Raw genomic sequence first — 6,000 nt, 5'->3', positions numbered from 1 at the left:
CTTTTCATAAATTTAGAACCATATCAGAGAATATTATAATTTTTATTTTAATCCTCTTGATAAAACTCAAGAGGAGAAGAAAAATGTGTTATATTTGTTTATATTCTAACCTTTTCCAGTGTCCTTCCTTTCTTTTTGATGTTTCAAGATTTCTTCTTTTGTTATTTTTGTTTATGTAATTCCTTTAGCCATTCTTTTAGGGTAGTTCTGCTGGTAACAAACTCTTTTAGTTTTTTTTTTTTTTTTTTTTTTTTTAATTTGAGACTGTCTTGATTTTCCTTCATTCCTGAAAGATATTTTTGTGGTACATAAGATTCCAGGTTGACAGTTCTTTTCTTTTAGTGCTTAAAAGTGTGCCACTTTTTCTAGCCTCTATGGTTTATGAGAAATCTGCTATTATTCAACTTGTTTTTACAATATAAGTGTGATTTATCTCTCACTGCTTTCAAGAATTCTTTGCCTTGTCTTTGGTTTTCTTTTCTTTTTTTTCTGAAACATACAAAATGGTTTATTTGAATTCAGGAACTTCCCCTGTTACTAAGAACTCTGTTTTAAAGAAATGGTACAAAAAGGAAAATTCTAACCCCAAACAACTCAGAACGTTTTCCACTCAATACTGATACAAACATGTAAAAAAGAGAATAAAATGTTATTCATTTAAATACATACAAACTCTTTTAGACTCAAATAGTGTTTTAATACTTATCGAGGATATAACCAATGAGGCGAAGGAAGAAGGTATGTCGAAAGAACGTATATTGCAACAACCTAGACGGTACTGTTAACTCTGTTATACTGCAGACTTCTGCAACAAAAATGTCTTTCATTCCAGTGTGGACAGGGCTTTCCCTGATGGAGCATCTGTAGCTATTTCTCAGCTGAACTTACTCTTTTGGATTTAATGAAGGGCATGCCATGTGTTCGCATGTGAGTATTTAAGGCAGCTTCAGTTTCAAAAGTTTTTGCGCACACTTTGCACTTTCTGTCTGACATGGTGCCATCGGGGGACTCATCCTTGTGGCTGGGTTTGTTCTCCTGTTGGTTACCTTCCCCAGCCCCATTCTGCTTGACACTGGCCGAGGTTCCTTTAACTTGTGCACGATGAAGAGGTGCCTGGACAGAGAGACGTGAGACGTGTAGCAGAGACCACACTCCTGGCACTGGTAGGAAGAACCATCCGATTTGTAATGATGAGGGATGTGTCTGTGGAACTGCAGCAGGTTTTCAGTGGTGAAACCACACATGGCACACCTGTGAATCTTAAAAATGTTGATTTTCAGCTTTTTCAGTGGTTGAATGATTGCTCCTCTGGAAGGCCTGAACTCCAGAAATGGTTCTTCCAACTTCCGCTTGGGACTGGGGACCTTGGTGTCTTCTTTTATTTCTGTTTCCTCCTCATTGGTGGCATCTGTCATTTCTTTCAGGTCAGGGTCCTTGATGCTTCTCCAGCATCAACCATTTGGTAAAGATCTGCCTGCAGTCTGGGCAGTGCAGGCGTATACTTTCGACACCAGCCTGACCAACGTGGTGAAAGCCTATTTCTACTAAAAATACAAACAACTAGCTGGTATGTGGTGGTGCATGCCTGTAATCCTAGCTACTTGGGGGCTAAAGCAGGAGAATTGCTTGAACCTGGGAGACGGAGGTTGCAGTGAGTCAAGATCACAGCACTGCCCTCCAGCCTGGGCAACAGAGCAAGACTCTGTCTCAAAAAACAAACAAACAAAAAAACAAGGGATTTGTCTTACTCTGCCTGCATTCATCCTGGAACCCACAGCGTTTCTCTTAGATAGCTCGTGGGGACCAGGATAAACGTGTCATACACATCTGGTGAGTAAGGAGGACTGCCTGGTGAGGAGTCCTCTCAGCAAGAATGTTGAGGTCGTGCATTGCAGGAGAGCACAGATTCTTGTGGAGCAGGCTGCCTGGGTTCAAACGTCAGCTCTGCCGTTATCAACAGTGGGACATTGAATAGATTCTTAAACCGCAATGACCCCAACTTCCTATACTGTGAAGTGAGGATAATATTATGCTACATACTGAGAGCTAAATGAGTTAATATGCGTCAACTGCTTAAAATAGTACCCAACACATAGAATATCATACGGATTAGCTATTTTTATTGCTGTCGGTACAATCCGTTAGGTAAGGTGTGGCATCTGTCCGTCATCTGACTCCTTTTCTCCTTGGCTCTCTGGTCATCTTCTCGTGGTCACTGCCTGCTGCAAATGCTGCCACGTGCTGAGTTCCTCATGCTGAGATCAGCACCTGCCTGGAGGAGAGCCCGCTGTGGCTCCGCGGCTGCTGGAGGTTTTGGCGGCCACGGCTGCTGAGCCCAGATGGAGGTCACTTTGCACCCCTGGGTGGACCCTCACCACCCATCCTGCTTTTGTCCTGGACAAACCTGCACACCTCTGCCTGTCTTGTGGGGTGCCCTCCATCACACATTAAATCACTCTCTTCTGCATTTTTATTTCTAGAAACTTTTCAAAATCTTAAAGCCCTGACTCAGCTCCTCCTTCTAGAAGGAGGCTGAGGCTTCTGCTTCTCATACACATGTGGGGCGTCTCAGAGGCAGTTGCTTCCTCTTCCCCTGTCTGTGTTCTTCCCAAATCATAGGTCTCCAAGGAAGATGGCTCACTCCTCCCAGACTCCAGGGTGTTCTGGCCACATCAATCCAGGGCTGTGCGAGTTTCCTCCAGCTGCTGTAACAGGTGATCACAATCCGGGTGACTTAAAGGCACAGACATTTATCGCCTCGCAGTTCTGGAGGCTGGATGTCTAAAATCAAGGTGTTGCAAGGGCTGGTTCCCTCCGAGAGCTGCGAAGAGAGTCTGCCTCAGCCTCTGCTTAGCTTCTGGTGGTTTCCTGGCAATCTTTGGCATCCCGTGGCTTCTAGATGGACCATCCAGTTCTCTGCCCTCACGTTCCCATGGTGCTGTCTGTGTGTGTCTATCCAAATTTCCCTCTTTGTGTAATGACATGAGTCGTATTGGGTGAAGCATCCACTCCAGTCTGACCTCATCTTAGTTTATCTAATCACACCTACGAAGACTTTATTTCCAAATGCAGTCACCGTCACAGGTACCAGGGGTTAGGACTTTAACATACTTTTTAGAGGACACAGTTTGAAGCGTAACAGCAGCATCTCAAGCTTGAACCTCTGCTGAGTTAGAAATCTCACTCTGCAGGCAGTATGCGGAGAGTTTTGGAGGGAAAAAGTGTGCTGGGAATGGGTGTGTGAATTAGGATGCTGTTAAAATGGTTACAGAAAGAGATTACATTCTGAACCAAAGAGTGAGGTTTGGGGTAGATTATTTTGTCTCTATTTAAAATTTTGTATCCAGAAATTCACAGGCAATATCAAAAATGTATTTTCCTCCTCCCCTTTGGTGCCAGGTGTCTGAGCTTTGCAAACATGGATTTGCTCGCAGCTCTTCTGTGTGTTGCTGGAGGCCAAGCTCATGAAACTGCCCATAGTGGGGACTGAGCAGCTGTGTGTCGGGCTGCTGAGAGCTGTGTTTGTTTATGTAAATTTCGTTTTATTTCAGTCTTTCCAACGACTGCCATGGGGCCTAATACTCAGCCAAGGGCTAGGAAGGAAGGCCTTTATTGTTTAGATGTTGGCGTTTGGGATAACGTGGGAAGCAAACTCCACCATGTACCTGACGTGAGCCCTTCCCGGGCAGCTCGCCACACCCAAAGCTTCATGGAGAAGCAGGACTGTTGCCGCCTCGAGAGAGACCCTTCCCAGCCTCCCATAAGCAGAGCTCTACTCTCTCATAATAGTTTCATAATAGTTCATAGTAGTTTACTTCTATGAGTATGACTATTTTTTTTTAGCTTACATATAAGTGAGAAATGCAGTTTTTATCTTTCTATGCCTGGCTTATTTTAATTAGCAAAATGTCCTCCAGACTCATCCATGTTGCTCTGAATAATAGGATTTCATTCATTTCTTTGTGGCTGACTAGTATTCCATGGTGTTTATGTACCATACTTTCTTCCTCAGTATCTGCTGATGGACATTTAAGTTGATTCCACATCTTGGCTGTTGTGAGTGGTGCTGCAATAAACATGGAAATGCAGATAGCTCTTTGATACATGGATTTCCTTTCCTTTGGAAAGTACCCAGTAGTGGGATAGCTGGATCATATGGTAGTACTATTTTTAGTTTTTTCTAGACTGTTTTCTATAATGGCTGTGCTAATTGACATTCCTACGAAGACTGTATAAGGGTTCCCTTTTCTCTGCATTCTTACCAGCATTTGTTATTTTTTTGTCTTTTTGATAATAGCCTTAGTGGAGTGAGATGGTATCTGATTGTGACTGTGATTTGCATTTTCCTGATGATTAGTGATGTTGAACATTTTTTCACATACTTCTTGGCCATTTGTATGTCTTTTTTGAGAAATCTTTATTCAGATTCTTTGCCCATTTCTATGCCTGGCTTATTTTAATTAACAAAATGTCCTTTTTTTGCTATTAAGTTGCTGGAGTTCTTTGCATATTCTGGAAATTAGTCCCTTCTCAGATGAATAGTTAGCAAACATTCTCCTCCATTCTGTTGGTTGTCTCTTCACTCTGTTGATTGGTTCCTTTGCTGTGCAGAAGCTTTTTATTGTGACACAGTCCCATGTATCTATTACGTTGGTGCAAAAGTAATTGCAGTTACTGCCATTTAGTTTACCTTTGCCATTTATTTTTAAGTGGCAAAAACTGCAATTACTTTTGCACCAACCTAATATTTTTGTTTTTTGTTGCCTGTGCTTTTGAAGTATTACCCATAAAACCTTTGCCTAGACCAATGTCCTGAAGCATTTCTTTTATGTTTACTTCTAGTAGTTAATAGTTTTGGAACTTACATTTAAAGCTTTAATCCATTTTGAGTTGATTTTTCTATATGGTGAGAGATAGGGGTCTAGTTTTCTTTGTCTTCAAATGGCTATCCAGTTTCCCCAGAACCATCTATTGAAAGGGAATTCTTTCCTCACTGTATGCTTTTGGCACCTTTGTTGCAAATCAGTTGGCTATAAATATATAAATTTATTTCTGGATTCTCTATTCTGTTTCATTCATCTATGTGTCTGCTTTTATATCAGTACCATGCTGTTTTGATTAGTATAGCTTTGTAGTATATCTTAAAGTTAGAGAGTATAATTTTCCCAACTTTTTCTTTTTGCTCAGTATTGCTTTGCCTATATATGATCTTTTGTGGTCCCATGCAATTTAAAGATTTTTTTTTTTATTTCTGTGAAGAATGTGATTGTTATTTTCATAAGAATTGTATTGAATATATAGACTGTTTTGGGTACTATGGTAAATTTAATTAATTCTTGCAATTAATTATTTTGATTCTTTCAAGTATTAATTGTTTCAATGCATGGGAAGAGGATGTCTTTCCAATTTTGGTGTGTCTTTAGTTTATTTCATCAGTATAGATTTTTCATTCCTCGGTTAAATTTATTCCTATTTTATTTTGTAACTATTGTAAATGGTATTGAAGTCTATTTGTTTTTCAGATAGTTCATTAGTGATATATACAAATGCTAATGTTTTTGTAGGTTGATTTTGTTTCCTGCAACTTTATTGAACTCATTTTTCCATTCTAGGAATTTTTTGGTGGGGTCATTAGGTCTTTCTACATATAAGATCATGTATTCTACGAAGACAAACAAATCAACTTGTTCTTTTCCAATTTCGATGATCTTATTTTCTTTCTCTCATCTAATTGCTCTTGCATGTGTTTCCAGTACTACGCTGAATAAGAATGGTGTGTGTGTGTGTGTGTGTGTATGTGTGTGTGTATTGTACTTTAGGTTCTGGGGTACATGTGCAGCTCATGCAGGATTTTTGCATATATACATAAAGGGCAATGTGGTTTGCTGCCTCCATCCCCCCATCACCTATATCTGGCATTTCTTCCCATGTTATCCCTCCCCAACCTCCCTACCCACCTGCTGTCCCTCCTCTAGTCCCCCGCCAACAGACCCCAGTGTC

General features: G+C 40.6%; 1 pseudogene; it reads right to left on the bottom strand.

Moving 5' to 3' along the window:
- Nucleotides 1-867: 867 nt before the first annotated feature.
- Nucleotides 868-6,000, bottom strand: part of LOC105726759 (zinc finger protein 532-like) — a 28,890-nt pseudogene continuing 23,757 nt past the window's right edge.

The sequence above is a fragment of the Aotus nancymaae genome, unplaced genomic scaffold (assembly GCF_030222135.1).
Source record: "Aotus nancymaae isolate 86718 unplaced genomic scaffold, 86718_ANA_hifiasm-v0.15.2.pri h1tg000057l, whole genome shotgun sequence".
Classification (NCBI taxonomy): domain Eukaryota; kingdom Metazoa; phylum Chordata; class Mammalia; order Primates; family Aotidae; genus Aotus; species Aotus nancymaae.
The sequence above is the reverse complement of the archived record's forward strand: the minus strand, read 5'-3'. Positions and strand labels throughout refer to the sequence as shown.